Here is a 19,898-nt window from a genome sequence, read left to right on the forward strand (position 1 = left end):
CCCAAGATCACATCAAACTCCCGGAAAGGCAACTCTATTAGATCTCCCAGAAACACATGGCCATAGATTACCAATGGACAATCTCTATACACCCGATTAACTACGACACTATGACCTAAGGGATTAGTAACCTCAATACCATGCTCTAACATATCAGCATGCATATTACCCAATCTACCCACATGTATGCCTAAATATGAATGAGTAGAGCCAGGATCAATCAAAGCATATACAGAAATATCAAAGAGAGAGAATGTACCAATGATAACGTTTGGGGCATCCTGCTCCTCCCTAGTCCGGATAGCATACGCTCTAGCAGGTGCTCTGGACTCAAGTTTTTCCACTGTCTCTGAAACTGGCCTCTGACTCCCAGTGCCTCTTGTATCACCACGGCCTCTGCCTCTGCCTCTCGAAACATAAGGAGCCGACCTCCCTACCTGAGGAGCTGCACTAGCCAAAGTCATAGGGCAGTCTCGAAGCAAATGCTCTATAGACCCACATCGAAAGCATGCCCCAGAAAATCTCCTGCAAACCCCGGGATGCTTCTTTCCACACTGAGGACATGGCGGAATATCAATCCATGTAGCACCTCCACCACTAGCAACAGATGTGGTCTGTGGAGCTACTCTGCCATGAGTACCCTGTCCATATCTCTGAATCAGTCTAGACCAGGTCTGTGATGGACCTCTGTGCCTCTTACTACTAGACTGAGCCCCAGAAGTCTGTCCAGATACCATACCCTGAACCCTCTTTTGTTGACCCTACTGACTCCGTTGCCTCCTAGCCTGCTGCTCATTCCTCACTTCCTCAAGCTCTAAAGCTGCCTTCACTAGGGAAGACAATGATGTATGAGGATGAGCAACTAGATGCATGCGATATTCATCATGCAAGCCTTTCCTGAAGCGCTTGCATCTATCAGACTCAATAGGAATCATCTCAGTAGCATACCTGCTCAACCGGATGAACTCTCTCTCATATTCAGCCACAGACATTTTGCCCTGTTTTAATGCTAAAAACTCTGCTTTACGTTGGTCAATGTAAAGCTCCCCAATATATTTCTGTCTGAACTCAGAAAGAAAGAAATCCCAAGTCCTCTGCTCAGCACTAACTGTCCGTGATACAGTATCCCACCACTGGTAAGCTTCCTCTCTCAATAAGGAAGTGGCACAAACCAAACTGTCTACAGGTGAGCACTGCATCTGCTCCAATATCCTCTCCACAGACTGGAGCCAATACTCTGCTGCAGAAGCCACATCATCCTTTCTACCCATAAACTCAACAGCTCCATATTTCCTCAGTTTCTCAATAGGGGGACGAATTTGAACAGGGGCTGGAGCAATTGGAGCCTGGGGAACAGCTCCTGCTGCCTGCCTCAAAGCAGTAACTAACTGCTGAACAAATGTATCCTGATTAGGCCCAGCAAGACCTGCAGCAGCTTGCCCCACCCTCGAGGTGTGCTCTGCATCAGAACCCACAGCACCACTAGCGGCATCTCCAACAGGAATACCACCACTAGGAGGGACATAACTATCCACCTCCTCATCTGACAGATGTTGAGACATCACTCAACTCCTACAAAGACCAAAAGGTTCGCATCAGAGAGAAGTTCCAAACCAAATCAATATGGCATGTATTTAACTTAAATTACTCATACTCTCACTTCAAAATAGATAAATGCCTATATATGCATATAGTCCTAGAACCACCTAAACCTATGCTCTGATACCACTAAATGTAACACCCGCTGCCCGATCCCGAAAGACCCGACGGTGGATGCCACATTCGGTGCCGGAGGCACCGTCCTAACCTACATATAAATCAAACAATCATATTATGAATTAGAAGTGACTTAGTATTCACAAGTTTAGCAAGTAATATTATTTTGTTTTGAAAATGATTTGGGAGAATCCTACAGAAAAACTGCAAGAGTTTCCCCTAAAAATAGAAGTTGCCAAACATATGAATACAAAGCACTCCCAAATTCAAACTCCAAACCCCGTCAAACTCCAATAACAACACAATAGCACTTCTATAATTTCATAACTCCATAGTTCCTCAATAACATTATAATATTCATCACTTCAATACATTCATTTAAATATATCAACTTCTAATGTTCTAACCATTAAATAAGTCCAAGTTTATCTCCCAATATATATACACCAAAATAATTTACAATAACATGCTTAAGTTATAAATGAAATAATACAGTCTCCAAAAATGTAATACTTATACATGCCATAATTTTTAGTTACATAAAATACTAATCAACTACCAAAAGATCTTTTCAACTCTGATGCTACTCTTCAGGTCTTTAAGCAGCAAGCACAATCTCCAACCTGCGCGTGATAAAATCAACGCGCTGAGTATAAAACTCAGTGGTGCTCATAAAACACAACAAACCAATGTTGTGATGACAACATACTTAAAAACAATCATTTATATACATAAAATCATTAAATTTGAACATGCAGTACTTATGCACACCAACACATCATGCTTTAGAAATTCATTTGATATCATAAATAAGTTGCGGTAAATTAAGAGTTATTAACATAATGTGATCTCATTTATTTCACTTCCTTAAAAATATTGTATAAGGGCTCACATACACTTAGGAGAAAAAGAAGCAGATAAGTTTTCATAGTTTATTCATAATGGCCTTAGGTCGCCAACCTTTTCATAACATATAGAGCGCGTCCGCCCTAACATAAGACACCCACGTGCCTAGCATATGATCATAGCTTCTTATCATAATGGCATCAAATGCCGAGCATGCTCATCATACATAATAAAATCAAATCATGCATCAAATCCACACCATGTATATTAGAGCCCAAAAACATTTCTCATAAAATTCATTTTCTTTAGTCTTCTCATAATAAAAACTTAATTTAAACTTAAGTAGTTCATAAAAATTCTCATACTTAAACAAAATGACTTAACATAGAAAATTTTCCAGCATAAAAATAACATAGACCTTTGCTGTGTTTTTAAAACATAACCGGAGCTATGGGTCTCCAAATTAAATGAAATTAGAGTCATTAGAAAGATAAGACAAAATTATACAAATGTTATGAAGGGATCACAGCCCAGATCAATATGGAAGATAACAAAACAAAGCTAGGAACACAGAATAACAGACCAGACCTGATTCAGCAGAACCAAGTCCATTGTTTCTTGAATTCCTACTAAAACCCACACTCAAATTAAACCAATCCAGAACGATAGAATTATCAAGACACAGGGCAACAACTTTTATGAAGAACTCAGAACCTAATCTTGTCATTATAGTGGTCAAAATGGGCACTCAATTCAGTGATGCATGTGGCCCGACACAAACAGAGTCAGTTTGGGTGTTTTAGCCATAAGTTGAGTTATATATCTCCAAATTGGACACAAGAGGATGGGTTGGAAAGCTAAGAGATAGATCTACAACTTTTATGAAGGACTTAGAAACAGATGGAAATTAGAAAGGATTGATAAATCTCACTCAAAATCACGTTTTTCCCAAATTCAGTTTACTTTAGCCATGAAAGGAACATGAACCACAAAGATACAAGGTAGCAATGTCTACCACAACATAAATACTCATCAAACATCATCCAAGAGCATGTAATGGCAACCAAAATTCAACAAACCAATCATTTCATACAAAATCTCAAAATATACACATAATAGCATAAAGGCACAAAATCAAAATTTGAGTAAGGTAAGTGTGTTTATGAACACTAACCTTCAAAACAAGCTTTAACAAGCTTTAATCAAAGCTTCTCAAGCTTTGGTCTTGCCTTTATCCTTATTAGAAGGCTCTCCACCCTCTACATGGAAGAAACTCAAAATCAAACAAAGAAAACAAATAAAAGAAGTAATTGGAGCATGATTAAGCATGTATATGCTAAAAGACAACTCTAAACCCAAAAATAATGAGATTATCATAAAATCACTTACTTGACCCAAGTAGGAAAATCACCAAATTCCTTGAAATTAGTCACCAAAGATTACTTCTCTAGCTTCACTCTCTAAGATTTATGACTTAAATCAAGTTGGATGGGTGTTTACTAAGTAGGAATTGAAGAAAATGAAGAAGAAGAAGAAGAAGAAGGAGGAGGAGGAAGAGAAACGTGGATGTAGAAGAAGATGGCAAAATTTGGTGGTCAATAATTGATAGTTGCTTTATTAAAGCAACTAAGGGGGTATTTTGGTCTTTTCTTCAAATAGGAGGGTGTTTTGGTCTTTTCTCCAAATATTCTCCAATTAAATTCCTTCAAAATATTATTTATCTCCACAAAACTCTCTAATTTATTCCATAAAAATAATTTCTCAAATTTCCTCCATAAAAATAATTTGCTCAAATTTCCTAACTTAATATAACACCATAATTCACTATTCACTAAGTATCTAAATTCTCCAAAAATATTCCTTACTTACTTTCTACCCATAAAAACCATGCATACATGCTCCAAAAATGTTAAATAAAATATAAAACATAAATAGTAATTTTTCGGACCAAAAATAATACCAACTTCCGGACCGGTGGTACTATTCACAGACCGGTAAACTACTATTAAAACACAGGAAAAAATGGGGCGTTACGTTCTTGGACTAGTCCTTCCTAGATTGTCCAATAGTGGTCTCCAGAATCTTCTTGATTTCCCTATTGGTGACTTCTACTTGTCCATTTGTTTGAGGATGATATGGAGTACCTACACGATGAGTAACACCATATTTTGCAAGGAGGGACTCTAAATATTTGTTGCAAAAATGCTTACCTTTGTTTGTGATTATTGCCCTGGGGGTGCCATGACGTGTGAAAATATACTTCTTGATAAAATTCATTACACTTTTGGCATCATTATTTGGAAGGGCAACAGCTTCTGCCCATTTTGAGACATAGTCCACTGCCACTAGAATGTATTGGTTGGAGTAAGATGATGGAAAAGGTCCCATGAAATCCAAACCCCAAACATCAAAGATTTCTACTTCCAGGATACTGTTTAGGGGCATCTCATGTCGCTTTAAGATGTTACCTAACCTTTGACAGTGATTACAAAGACGAACAAAGTTAAAAGCGTCTTTAAATAAATTAGGCCAATACAAACCGCTTTCCAAGATACGTGCTGCTGTCTTGCTTGCTCCAAAGTGTCCCCCACATTCCATTGAATGGCAGAATCTAAGGACACTTTCTATTTCTCCTTCCGGTATACATCGTCGAAATAGCTGATCACTATAATATTTGAACAAAAAGGGCTCCTCCCAATAGTAGTATTTGATATTATGAAAAAACTTTTTCTTTTGTTGGTAAGAAAGATTGGGAGGAGTGATTTTGCAAACAAGGTAGTTAACTATATCGGCATACCATGGAGCTTGTGTGTTTGCCAACAGGAGAAGATGTTCATGGGGAAAGTTTTCATTGATTTGTAATTCTGTTACATCCTCTTTCCCCAATTCTAGCCTGGAAAGGTGGTCGGCTACGAGGTTTTTAGTTCCTTTCTTATCGCGAATTTCTAGATCAAATTCCTGCAACAAAAGAACCCAACGGATTAATCTTGGCTTTGCATCTTTCTTTCCTAATAAATACTTAATAGCAGAGTGATCAGTGTAAACTATTGTTTTGGCTCCAATTAAATAGGCCCTAAATTTTTCAAGAGAAAAAACAATAGCTAGCAGTTCTTTTTCAGTGGTGGCATAATTTAATTATGCATCATTCAATGTGCGACTAGCATAGTAAATGACGTGCAACTTCTTTTCCTTTCTTTGCCCAAGAATAGCTCCAACAGCATGATCACTAGCATCACACATAAGCTCAAAGGGAAGAGTCCAATCTGATGTAGCAATGATAAGGGCTGAGATCAACTCTTTCTTCAACCTGTTAAAAGCATTCAAACACTCATTGTCAAAATTAAAAGAACATCTTTAACCAATAAATTATAAAGAGGTTTTGTGATTTTGGAGAAGTCCTTGATAAATCTCCTGTAGAATCCTGTATGGCCAAGGAAGATCCTTATTCCTTTCACTAAATCTAGAGGAGGTAGCTTTTCAATTACCACGATTTTTGCTTTGTCCACTTCAATTCCTTTTTGTGAGATTTTATGTCCTAGAATAATACCTTCACTAACCATAAAATGACATTTTTCCCAATTTAAAAATAGGTTAGTGTCCTCGCATCGTTGCATTACTAAAGATAGGTTGTAAAGACATGCATCAAAAGAGGAACCAAACACAGAAAAATCATCCATGAATATTTCAATAAATTTTTCTACCATGTCAGAAAATATGGACATCATGCATCTTTGAAAAGTTGCAGGAGCATTGCATAATCCAAAAGGCATTCTCCTATAGGCAAAAGTGCCATAAGGGCAAGTGAAGGTGGTTTTCTCTTGATCTTCGGGAGCAATAGGTATTTGGAAGTATCCTAAATAACCATCCAAAAAACAATAATAGGGATAACCTGCAAGTCTTTCAAGCATTTGATCAATAAAGGGTAAAGGGAAGTGGTCTTTGCGTGTTGATTTGTTCAACTTCCTATAATCAATGCACACTCGCCAACCTGCGACTGTTCGAGCAGAAATTAATTCATTATTTTCGTTAGAGATAACTGTCATACCTCCCTTTTTTGGAATGACTTGAATAGGACTTACCCAACTGCTATCGAAAATAGGATAAATGATGCCAGCTTCTAAAAGTTTTATGATCTCAGCCTTGAATACCCCCTTCATATTTGGATTTAATCGCCTTTGATGCTCGATTGAAGGTTTATAGTCTTCCTCCATCAGAATCTTATACATGCATACACTTGGACTTATTCCCTGTAAGTCTGAAATTGACCACCCTAGTGCTTTCTTATGTTTTCGAAGTACCTGCAACAACCTTTCCTCTTGATCAAGTGTTAAGTGAGAAGAAATAATAACAGGAAAAGAATGATTCTCACCTAAAAATGCATGTTTTAAATGAGATGGAAGCTGTTTCAGTTCTTGCTTTAGTGGTTCACTTTCTTTCTCATTCATCATGCTTGATTCATTAATGTCATCTTTAATATGCAAAGTGTTTTCCACACATTCATCAACAACATCAATTTGAAAGCAATCATTAGAGTCCATAGGAAGTTTACAAGATTTAACATCAAAAACAATTTCCTCTTGACCAACCCTCAAAGTTAATTTGCCTTCATATACATCAATCAATGCTCTTGCAGTTGCAAGAAATGGTCTTCCAAGGATTAAGAATCCTTCTCTATCTTCATCAATATCAAGAATAACAAAATCGATAGGGAAGATAAATGTACCTACCTTTACAAGCACATCTTCTACAATTCCTCTTGGATATTTGATTGGTCGATCTGCTAATTGTAGAGACATCCTTGTTGGCTTTAGCTCTCCCATTCCTAGCATCTTAAAAACTTCATAAGACATAAGGTTAATGTTAGCACCTAAATCTGCTAAAGCTTTTTCAAAATCAAGATTACCAACATTGCAAGGGATAGAAAAACTTCCTGGATCTTTCAACTTTGGAGGCAAGTTATTTTGAATAATTGCACTACACTCCTCAATTAACATTACCGTTCCTTGATCATCAATTTTTCATTTCTTGCTCAGGATTTCTTTTAGAAATTTCATATAACTGGGCATTTGAGCAAGAGCTTCATCAAAAGGAATGTTAATTTGAAGCTTTTTGAATACATTAAGAAATTTGAGGAAGCTTTTGTCATCTTCTGCCTTTTTTAATCTTTGTGGGAAGGGAATAGGTGGAACATAGGATTTCACTTCTTCCTGCTCTTCTAAGTCAATGATGGGAACTTTTTTCTGCTCTTCCTTTTTCTTTTCTATCTTTGGTGGCTCTTCTAACTGTTTATCACTTCTCAAGGTAATAGCCTATACCTGTTCTTTAGGATTCTTTTCAGTATTACTAGGTAACGTACCTTGAGGTCGGGATGCCATCATGTTTGCGAATTGTCCTAGCTGAATCTCTAAATTCCTTATCGCAGCTTGCTAGATTTTGTGGTCTTCTCTGGTTTCATTCATGAAATCCATGTGCGATTTAGAAAGGGCAGTAAGGAGATCATCATGAGATTTCTTCTCTTGAGGAATAAAACCTGGTGGTGCATTCAAAGCATTGTTAGGATTCCCATATGACAGATTAGGATGATTCCTCAATCTGTTATCATAGGAGTTAGAGTATGGGTAATTCTTCCTGCCTTGATTCATCACATAGTTTACTTGTTCCAAGGTTTGTGGATTCAAAGAGTCTATCATGCATTCTCCAATCCCATGTTGCCCATTACACCTGTCACAAACTTGCATAATAGAATTTACAGGATTAATGGTCAATAAGTCCAATTTTCTTACCATATTATCTACCTTGGCATTGAGTGCTGTAATGGCATCTATTTCATAGACTCCTGCAAATTTCTTCCTTTCGGAGTTGCTTTGATAATGGCTATTGCTTGCCATCTCCTCTATCAAGTCATAGGCCTCATCAATCTCTTTTTTCTCAAAAGATCCACCTGCAGCAGCATCTAGAGTAATTTTAATGTTAGGAGATAATGCATTATAGAAAGTTTGTACCTGTAACCATTTAGGCAAACTGTGATGTGGGCATTTTCTTAATAAGTCCTTGAATCTTTCCCAAGCTTCGTACAAACTTTAGTGATCATGGTGGGCAAATGTCGTTATCTCATTGCGCAGTTTTGCAGTTTTTGAAGATGGAAAGAACTTTGCTAAAAACTTTTGGGCTAATTCTTCCCATGTTGTGAAACTTCCAGCAGGGCATGACTGTAACCAAGATCATGCTTTGTCCCTAAGAGTGAAAGGGAAGAGTCTCAATTTTATGGCATCTTCGGAAACATCATTCTGTTTGAAGGTATTGCAAATTTCCAAGAAATTTGTGATATGAGCGTTAGGATCTTCACTAGGTAAACCTCCATATTGAATTGAGGAGGAAAGCATTTGGATAATTGCATGTTTAATTTCAAAATTGTTAGCTTCCACCCGAGATCTTGTGATACTTGAGGTTGTCCCATTAAGATTAGGTGTTGTGTAGTCCCGCAAGGTGCGGATCGGATGTTGAGGTGGAGGTCTATTTTCTTTTCGTCTTCATTGACCATGTCTGCTTGTTGTTCAGGTTTGCTTTCACGTGCTCTTCTTGCGGCGTTGTTCCTGCAACAAGTTCTTTCAATTTCTGGATCAAAGATTAGGGGTTCAGTCCTACCTGATCTTCTTTACATAAACACCTGAAATAATTTTTAAAAGAAGAATTAAATAAAACAAAAAGAATGTCTAAATTAATAATAGGGTAATTAGTATTGATATTGATATTGCCAATCCCCGGCAACGGCGCCAAAAACTTGACGGTGATTTTCGCAAGTGTACGAAATCGCAACAAGTAATATAGAGTGAAAAAGTATCATATGCATAGGAATTGTATATCAAGTACCAAAATTGTGTTAACCTATTATTATTTAAATGACAATAAGAGAGATTTGTTGTAAGAAAAGTAAATTCTAAAAATAAAACAGAAAGGAATCAAACAATCAATATTCAGATGAGAAAAAAATCAAGGATTTTAAAACTACAAGGGATTTTGATTTCACTTAATTCTATCCAATTTATTTTATTAGTTTGTTAATCAATTTTAATTGTTCAAGTAGGGGAAACAACCCTAAAATCACTAACAAGCTCTCCCGATGTATTGTTAGCTATTCTAATCCGGTCTAATTACCTATCTTCCAATAGCACAATCAAACATGAATTAAATCATTAAGTTTTATGGTTTGTTTTGTGAATTCATAACCTAAGGTCATTAACTTATGAAAGCCCCCCATGAGTCAAACCATATAGCTTCCGCATCAAGTTATTATTCTCATGTAATTTATTACCTTTTTTATATCAAAAACCCTTCTCCCGATAGTGATTAATGAAATAAATCAATCCAGGGGAGAAACTCTGCCTGGAAGCATTAAGTACAATAATAAATTATATCATGAACAAGGAAAAGCAAATCTAATATTATAAATTGGAATCAAATTAAGCTACATCAAATCCCTAGTATGAGAGTTTTAGTTCGACATAATAATTAAATAAAACTCAATAATACTTGAATAAAACTTCATAATCAATAATGAATAATGAAAAGAAAAATAAGATTAAGATTTTAGAAATAAAATATTAGATGCTTGAATCTTTAAGAAAGAGAGAACTATGTAGAAAAATACTAAAACTCGAGATGGCTCTACAATGAATGGTTCCTCTCTTTATATAGACCTCCTGGGAGAAAATCTGACTCGTTTAGGAAATAGAATCCTTATTAAGTACGAAATCTTCTTTGGAGATATAAACTGTTTAGGCTTTGGATTTCTTCTTAGTTAGGACTCTTCTCTCTTCCTAAATAGGCTTAAATCTTGTTCTGCACGTTAGGAAAATATCTGAGGTGGCCCCATGTACGTTAAAAAGACTGGCTTGTATTTTTTATTCAAGACAGTTTTGCCTTTGTAGCACGGGCATGCCAGATAGCACAGCTTGGGCGTGCTAGAGTCTAAGTCTATGAATGATTCAGCACGGGTCATGCTCTACAACACGCTTAGAGGAGTACTTGTGGCACGGGCGTGCGCCATAGCACGAGCAAGGCGTGCGAGGCTCTAACTTTCCAAAATAAATTGCATCACGGGCGTGCTAGGCAAGCACGCCCTGAGGTCCTTTTAAGCACAGGCGTGCCAGATAGCACGGGCTAGCCATGCTAGAGTTTGAGTCTCCACTTGATTTTCCTTAAGTTTAGCATGGGCGTGCTAAGGTGCACAGGCTAGGCGTGCTAGAGCCTGAGTGTTTTGCTTTATAATGCTCTTTTCTGTGTCAAAACCCTGCAAATTTCTTTAAAATCAAGTGGATTATGATTCAATGAAGCTTTGAATAAAATTATAATTAAAACGAAGTAAAAATTAATTAAAGTGATAAAATTTACTAAAATTCCAAATAAAAACTATATTAAAAATACTGTAAAAATGACACCTATCAAGGTAAATAGTGAATATTTAGGGTAGGTAATAAGTGTTAGGCTGAAAAACTGATGATTAGATAAATCATGATTACGATGATTAGTAGAATGAAAGAAACCAAGCAGACGAAATAATTAATAAGAGTACTCTAACATCCTTAGGATGGACTAATAAGCAGCATGGGTGGAATGGAAGGTTATTAAAAAGAAAAAGAGTTGAGAGAGCTGATAGGTGAATTAGCAAAAGATGTCATTATGAAGGTTAAATTTTAATGACAAGTTTTGGGGTAACTTGAGAGATTAAGTATTTGAGAGATTAAGCAGTAAAATCTCCATAGAGGTAAGATAGCTATGGAGTGTAGTGAGGTCCTTAAGTCCACGAGCCATCTAATAGTTGAATTGGTATATGGTAGGAATATTCGGGAGAATAGGACTTGTATAAATAGGGACCAAGAGAGCGAGCTCAAATTGCCCTGTGATACTATAGGCAATGAAAGTTACAAAAACGATTTTTCTTGAAATTTTGAATTAAAGTAATAGTTTTCAAATTTTGATCGATAAGAGTTTTAATTGTAGTATATGTGAATTAAATCAGTAAATTCTTATTATTATAAATAAATCAAGTTTTAGTTGTTTTACTTTTTGTAAATTATGTGTTTGGTCTTCATAAATAAATATTTTGCTTTCATAAAATACATGTTTTGGTTAGATTTATGGAAAAAGCTTTTTTTTAACATTAGCACTATTTACTTTCAACTTTATTGGAACATGGTCTTCACGGAGGGGTATTTAATAAATTTTAAAATTTTCAAATAGAATTAAATAATCTTGAGAAAAATATATATATTATGCATTTTACTTCTAAACCCGATTTTATTGTAAGGTTTTATCAAAGAAAGATTTTTTTAAGATTTTAGTGGCTGACTGATGATAGCAATTAGTGGTTAAGGTAATAGGCTTAAGTTTCTTATGAGTTTTAATCATGTGGCAATTGATGTTATAGATGGTTGAACGAAATTCATTCTGAATATGATGGAATCTTGTTTGCGAGTTTTAAGGTTTGGGTTATCATGAAAACTCTCCTCCACTTATTCTTCGATGTCAATCAAGTGATGATATTTATGTTAATATCTTTATATGCTCCTTGCTTATGGTACATTCCCTACCTTATCATATTTTTTAAAATTCAAGGACGAATTTTTATAAGGGGGGAGACTGAAACAACCAGGAAAATATTTTTCAAAAATATTTCAATTAAAAATTTAATCATAAATTCTAGCCAATGAAATTCAGTGAAAAATATTTTATTATTGTTAAACCAGACCTGTAAACCAGTTTGAATTTTTGAAAAACCAGGTGAAAACCCGTAAATCAGCAAAAATCGAGTCAATCACTGAATTGGACCAAACTGGTTCAAATAAAACCGAAATAATCTAGAAACCCAAATTTTTTTTTTCCTTTTCTCTTCTTCTTCTTCTTCCTTTCTTCTTCGGTACCGCCCAACTGAGGCTGTCTCCCCTCTCCTAATCCGATTTTTGGCTACTAAGTGGCGGTCGACTCCCTAGACATCGACAATCTTAGTCTTGGCGTCTTTTGTTGTCGATGGAACTTGACTTAGGCAAATCAGCGCTCTGTCTCTCTAATGGCATTGCTGACCTTCACCGACTCTTTTCCTGACTTTCGGGGAGTCCCAGTCGATGGGACCGGTGTAGAAATGCTGATCTCCTATCGCTGAACTCGATCCCAGCCTTTCTTCACGCTGAACGGATCTCCAACGGGATGAATAGAAGTGATTGTCGATGCCTATTCAGGCCAAACAAGCCGCTGGCTCAATAAATGGACGAAAAAATCGAACTCCCTGTGAAATTTCGAGTCTAGGGATGTATGAATTGCACAATTCTGGCAAAAAATCAATTTACCAGCCACCGTGGAGGCCAGCGAGTCTCCGGCGAGACCCTAAGAGGCAGAATCATCTTCTCCTTGCTTGGACTGTGAAATCGTCGTCCGATTTTCGATTGGTACGCTCTAAGACCTAGTTCCTCATTTTTTTGTATAAAATCCAAATTTAAATTTATTGGGCAATTTAGTTGATTTCGAACAGATAGTTAATTGAAGGTCTTTGAAATATTAGGTTTTGAAGTTTGTGAATTAATTGGAGTTTTTAGGAGAATTTGAACTTAAGATTTAACTGTGAGAAATTGTGATTATATTAGATGAGGGCATGAATTATAGAAATTGATAGGGTATTTGTGAGCTTCATGAAATTTGAAACAACTTGGTGTAGAAAAACTTGAAATCTGGTACTGCCACTCTTCGGTCACCATAGCCGGCGGTGATTACGGTGGCCTGCGAAGGTTTCCGGTGTCCAAAAAATCCCTAAACTCAAAATGTAGGAATTAGTTCGTAGATTATGGATATGTGATTAAAATCACTATTCGACTTAATTAAATCCCTAAATCGTTACGTAAAGCAATAATTAGTGCGACCTTCGAAAGACTTAGTCAACCAATTAGATAATTGATAATTTATATTAACTAGAATTGATTATTGTGGCGAATTTAAGATAGGGAAGTTTAGCTCTATATGAATATGATACTGGACCCTATTATCTCTAAGTGTGAATCATGAATCAATAATAAGCACTTGGTTTTCTTTATTAATTTGCAATTTAGTTGTTAGTTAAAGAATGTATTAACCTATGGTACAACAGTGGATATTGAGTTACAAAGATGGTAGATGAGGTATGATAGATGAATAATGGATATGGCAGATGGATTAGTTGTTGTGAATTGCCCGATGGATGGGCTTTGAGAATTTATTATTGAATTGTGGTTTAATCAAATTTTAGGAGAGGTCCTACCGAAATTTTGAAACAATCTAGGCTAATCATATTTAATAATAAAGTTAATAAGTTTATTTAGATTAATTCTTTAGCTTTTCACCTGAGCTATTACACAAATGTTTATCAAATAAAAATCTATCTACTACAGATTACAAAATCTAAATAGACAGATAGAAATGCAAATATAAGCACAAGAAAAACAGTTTTCAGATTAGAAGAAACGTTTAGAACACAGAACTGTTTTTCAAAAGTAGTTATAAAATTCTTTTCTCTTTAAAGATAAAAACGTGAAGTGTAAAGATGAAAAGAAAAATGAGGGTAGAGAGTAAGTTTTGAGAGATAAAAGATGTGATCAATAGGTGAATACTCTTAAAATGAAAACTCTTTCTTCCACTTAGTTCAAAGCGTGAAAGCTCCTTTTTATAGAGAGATTTGTGACTCTCGTTTTTAGAAAGTGGATATTTTATTTTGAAATCAGAATATTTGCTTTCCTTATTTAGAAGATACGAAAATCTTAGTTACTAAAAATTTGTTCTACCCTTTTGGTAAGAAAATAAAAGACGATCTTCTTTTCCTTTAAACATAAAGATTTTCTGAAAGTAATTTATTCGAGGAATATTTTTCGAAAAGATACTACTTACCAAAATGAAAAGATAAGATCTTCCTTCGTTTTAGGTAAGAGAATAAATTGAAATCCTTTAGATCTTCAACGAGAATTTCCGAAAAAGAAAGCATACGATTTATTACCAAAATCGTTAGACATAATCTCTTTAATTTTAGGTAATTGAATCATTTTGATTTTTCAAGAATATTATTTAAAACGAATTTTTGACAAAAGAATTTATTTTTGAAGAATCTAATTTCGAAAAATATTTTTGATGAGAGAAAGATTAGTTTTTGTACTTATAGATGAATTTTCTCTATATCCTTGTTTTCACCTAAATCCCCCCGGAGGACCCGAAAACATCTTTTTTGTGATTTTTGATAAAATATTTTTTTATTTGGATGCGGTGCCGATAAATCGGTCTTATAAACAATTTTGAGTCACCACCCATTATTTAGGCAATGAGACCTTTTTTATAAAAATGACTCCATTTTAAACCCAATTTTGTTTCAAGGCCAAATTATTTCAAAAAGACTGGTCAGACACATCAATGCGATTCTAGGTAAGGGAATTGGGTACGCCAGCCCGTTGGAAGCCGACGCCCAGTAAACCGACCTCTATTAACCTATGATTTCTAGTTTATTTTAGTTAGAAAAGCCAAATTATTTATTTATTTAAACCCAACCCAAATGAATCGGACCGAGTTCCTATATGAAAAATTATTTAATCGTCCCAATCAAATCTAATTATCACATAACAATTATTCAAATCAAAGCAATTAAACCAAAGCAATTAAACCAAATAAATAAAAGACCCGCTCTTGCCTTATGATTCAAGGCGGGTGACAAACCGAGTCAAAAATATTAAATAAAATGAATAAATGACCCGCTCTTGCCTTATGGTTCATGGCGGGTAACAAACTGGATCCAAAAATATATAAATTGATTCAGAATTAAATCTATAAACCAATAAAAACAAAATCATGCACAATTATTATTTAATGCCAAAAATATTATTAATGAATATGCAAATTAATCTTAAATATAAATAAATCAACAAATTTATTCCTGAACATTTAATTATTATTTTTTGTCTGAATATGCAAATTGTTAATAAATCTACAAATTTAATTTCATTTTTTATTTGAATATAAATTGTAAAATTCATATAAATAAACACAAAAAATTACATTTTATTATTTTAAGTTTAATTAAACTGTGATCTGTTCATATTTGGGTATTCTCAGATTTATTGAAGAAATTAAGTTTTATTTTTGTACAAAATTTGTATTTTTTTTTATTATTTCTGGAAAAAAATCTGGATGAACAGTAACTGTTCATTGAATGTACAGTTAACTGTTCATTGAACAAACAGTACTGTTCATCGATGAACATCAAAATTTATACATTTTTCATTATTTATGGAAAAATCTGGATGAACAGTAACTGTTTATGGATGAACAGTTACTGCTCATTGAACAAACAGTTACTGTTCATAGATGAACATCAGAATTTATATATTTTTCATTATTTCTGGAAAAATCTGGATGAACAGTAACTGTTCATGGATGAACAGTAACTGTTCATCGACGAACATTTGAGTGATTTTTACCCAGAATTCATTTTTTTTGTGATTTTTTTACATCATTTCTTATTTAAATGTGATTTAAGGACATATAAAATGGCCAAATATGAACAGAATACAATTTAAAGAAGCTTAAATTACTAAAAAAACCACAAAAATATGTAAAAAAAAACACAAAAAATATGTAAAAAACACAAAAAATTTTAAAGAAATTACCTAATCCTCAGATTGAGGATTATAAATGGATCAAGATCTCCAGAAGCTTTGTTTCCAAGGATTGAAGTGTTCCTTTTTATTATCTTTTGATTTTTTTCTCTCTTTTTATGGTTTGATTCACCTAAAATTGATATCTAATGTCAATTTCTCTTCAAATCAACTCATAATAATTTTTTGGAGAGAAATGTGGCAGTACAATATATTTTTTTAGGGTTTTTACCGTTTGTGGAGTTATGAAATTGTGTGAAAATTGTGAGAAAGATATGTATTTATAGAGCTAGGTCAGAACACTGTAGCATAGCTAGGTCAAATACTGTTCATCGATGAACAGCTGCGTGATTTTTGCCCAGAATTCATTTTTAAGTGATTTTTTACATCATTTCTTGTTTAAATGTGATTTAAGGACATATAAAATGGCCAAATATGAACAGACTACAATTTAAAGAAGCTTAAATTACTAAAACCATAAAAATATGTAAAAACACAAAAATAAAAAAAAAAAACACAAAAAAAATGTTAAAGAAATTACCTAATCCTCAGATTGAGGATTGTAAATGGATCAAATGTCTTAACAAATAATAGTTAAGATCTCCAGAAGCTTTGTTTCCAAGGATTGAAGTGTTCCCTTTTTTATCTTTTGATTTTTTTTCACTCTTTTTATGGTTTGATTCACCTAAAATTGATATCTAATGCCAATTTCTCTTCAAATCAACTCATAAGAATTTTTTGGAGAGAAATGTGGCAACACAGTATATATTTTTAGGGTTTTTGCCGTTTGTGGAGTTGTGAAATTGTGTGAAAATTGTGAGAAAGAGATGTATTTATAGAGCTAGGTCAGAACATTATAGCATAGCTACTGTAGCACGGACACTGTAGCCCAGCTACTGTAGCGCAGCTACTGTAGCACGCAGCTCTCTCTTTTTTTTTTATTTTTTAATCCTTGGATTGAAAGGCTTCTAGATAACATTAACCCATTCATCCTTGTGTCCTCATCGGATCAGGCGGGGTATAAAAAACACGCGTCAACAGTTTGCCCCCACACTTTATCATTAATTGCATAAGCAATTAATGTTAAAGTGGCCTACTGACGCGCCTTCAATCTTGGGTTGAATCTGGTTACGTCCAAAGCTCAGTGTAATCGGCTTTGTTGGCTCCAATCGGATCTGCAGACAACTCCAAAGCTCGGTGTAATCGACTTTGTTGTTCACTCCTCAGCTCAGTGTAATCAGCTTTAGAGGGTTTGATGATGTCCAAAGCTCGGTGTAGTCGGCTTTGTTGTTCACCTCCTCGGCTCAGTGTAATCGGCTTCAAAGGGTTTGAAAAGAGTCCCAAAGCACGGTGTAGTAGGCTTTGTTGTTCACCTCCTCAACTTAGTGTAATCGGCTTCAGAGGGTTTGAAAAGAGTCCCAAAGCACGGTGTAGTCGGCTTTGTTATTCACCTCCTCAGCTCGGTGTAATCGGCTTTGGAGTGTTTGACTATGTCCAAAGCGCAGTGTAATCGGCTTTGTCCACCTCCTCAGCTCGGTGTAATCGGCTTTGGAGTGTTTGACTGTGTCGAAAGCGCAGTGTAATCGGCTTTGTCCACCTCCTCAGCTCGGTGTAATCGGCTTTGGAGTGTTTGATTGTGTCCAAAGCATAGTGTAATCGGCTTTGTCCACCTCCTTAGCTCAATGTAATCGGCTTTGGAGTGTTTGATTGTGTCCAAAGCATAGTGTAATCGGCTTTGTCCACCTCCTTAGCTCAATGTAATCGGCTTTGGAGTGTTTGACTGTGTCCAAAGCGTAGTGTAATCGGCTTTGTCCACCTCCTCAGCTCGGTGTAATCGGCTTTGGAGTGTTTGACTGTGTCCAAAGCGCAGTGTAATCGGCTTTGTCCACCACCTCAGCTCGGTGTAATCGGCTTTGGAGTGTTTGACTGTGTCCAAAGCGCAGTGTAATCGGCTTTCTCCACCTCCTCAGCTCGGTGTAATCGGCTTTGGAGTGTTTGATTGTGTCCAAAGCGCAGTGTAATCGGCTTTGTCCCCCTCCTTAGCTCGGTGTAATCGGCTTTGGAGTGTTTGATTGTGTCCAAAGCACAGTGTAATCGGCTTTGTTCACCTCCTTAGCTCGGTGTAATCGGCTTTGGATTTTTTTTTTAAAAAAAAAGAGCAATTTCTGTGTACAAACAGATTTTGCCTGGTGGGATCAAATAGAAATTTCTGTATACAAACAGATTTTGCGTTTGTTAAATGTTGGGGCGTCAACGGCTTTGAGAAACTATCACCTGTTGACTTGAAAACATTTTCAAAAGAAAAGAGCAATTTCTGTGTACAAACAGATCTTGCCTTTATTAAATGTTGGAGCATCACATGCCCCCATGCATTAGAAATCATAAACTTTGAAATTTGAAATTTTGCATTAGGACAAAAGATTTTATTTTTGCCCCCAGTCCGGAATTTCGTCCCGAGACTAAAAATATTATCTTTTAAGCAAACCTTGAAAACTTTATTATCATTTTTTTTATTAAATTTTTTTTTAAAAAATTTTAGCGAATTTTCAGGTATACGCTTCCTGATGCGGTGTTGAAAGAAAACTTACCTTAGTGTAATTTGGTAAATTTGATGATTTCAGGTATACCCTTCCTGATGCGGCAAGTAGACGGAATTATTGAAGTAGACGAGCCGTACACTGACTCCAAATTGCTTAAATAAGCCGACTTGGGCTTTGATTTTCTTTTTTAAAAAATTTGCTTTGTTCCTGCACAAAGAAAACAAAACCACAAACAAAAAAGAGGCATCCCACTCACTTGCAAAAGCGGTCCACCTTGTTAATGCGGGCATAAACGCCCATCTACATTATTCCAAAATTAACAAAAGACAATAAAATGAAAGCTAAGTAAAACCAGATAAACAAAAAGGATTTACATTCTTGAAAAAGAAGGGATGACCCTTTTATCACCTGCAACATTTAGAAAGAGATAAAATATACAACTTCTTCATGTATGCATGCGCCTATTTAAGGGCTAGGGATTTTTATTCATGATTTTTCTTTATCGATCCATCCAAGGAAATTACCGAGAAAATAGCATTTGACATCCTGATCGCCGTCTAAAAGAATCCAACATTCAGGTAGAGTCAACAGCTAAAAATCTTCAAAACAAACATGCAGTCATGCGATTATAATTTAACAAATTTGCCCGTTTTGTGAGGCTATCAATTCCCCCACACTTAGCTCTTTGCTTGTCCCTAAGTAAAACATTCATCTCTTTTTTTTTTTTATGTTGACCATGTTCATTTTTACTCGTTGATTTGGACTTCTAAAGTAATCTACCAAGAGATAAGAGATTGATTTGATTTTGAATCAAGTATTCTAGGTGAACATGGCATCTAAAAACTTCAATTTAGCAAACAAAATCTAAAGTTTAAAAATCTAGCCAAACTTTTAAAACATGAGATAGGCAATTCTCCTTCCTTAGAATGCAAAATAGAAAGTATTTAGAACAAGTTTAGCACACATGTAATGTTTCTCATCTCAAGGTATTTTTAGGTAACCTATTTCTATCACACAAAGTGGTTGCACTTTATGCTCCACTCTAACTCTTGTATTGCTTTTTTTTGCTTTTGTTTTTTTTTTTTTTTTGGTGGGAATATAAGCAAAAAGTGGTTGCATTTTATGCTCCGTACCACTT

General features: G+C 35.3%; 1 non-coding gene and 1 pseudogene across 1 annotated transcript; one reads left to right on the plus strand and one right to left on the minus strand.

Moving 5' to 3' along the window:
- LOC149492605 (uncharacterized) overlaps nt 1–19,898 on the minus strand; it is a 46,229-nt pseudogene that overhangs the window by 7,529 nt on the left and 18,802 nt on the right.
- Nucleotides 8,581–8,687, plus strand: LOC149492606 (small nucleolar RNA R71). The gene has a single exon (XR_016319039.1). It is a non-coding gene; the product is annotated as a small nucleolar RNA R71 (small nucleolar RNA).

This window comes from Jatropha curcas, chromosome 11 (genome assembly GCF_041381405.1).
Source record: "Jatropha curcas cultivar XTBG-Jc1 chromosome 11, XTBG_Jcur_1.0, whole genome shotgun sequence".
Lineage (NCBI taxonomy): Eukaryota > Viridiplantae > Streptophyta > Magnoliopsida > Malpighiales > Euphorbiaceae > Jatropha > Jatropha curcas.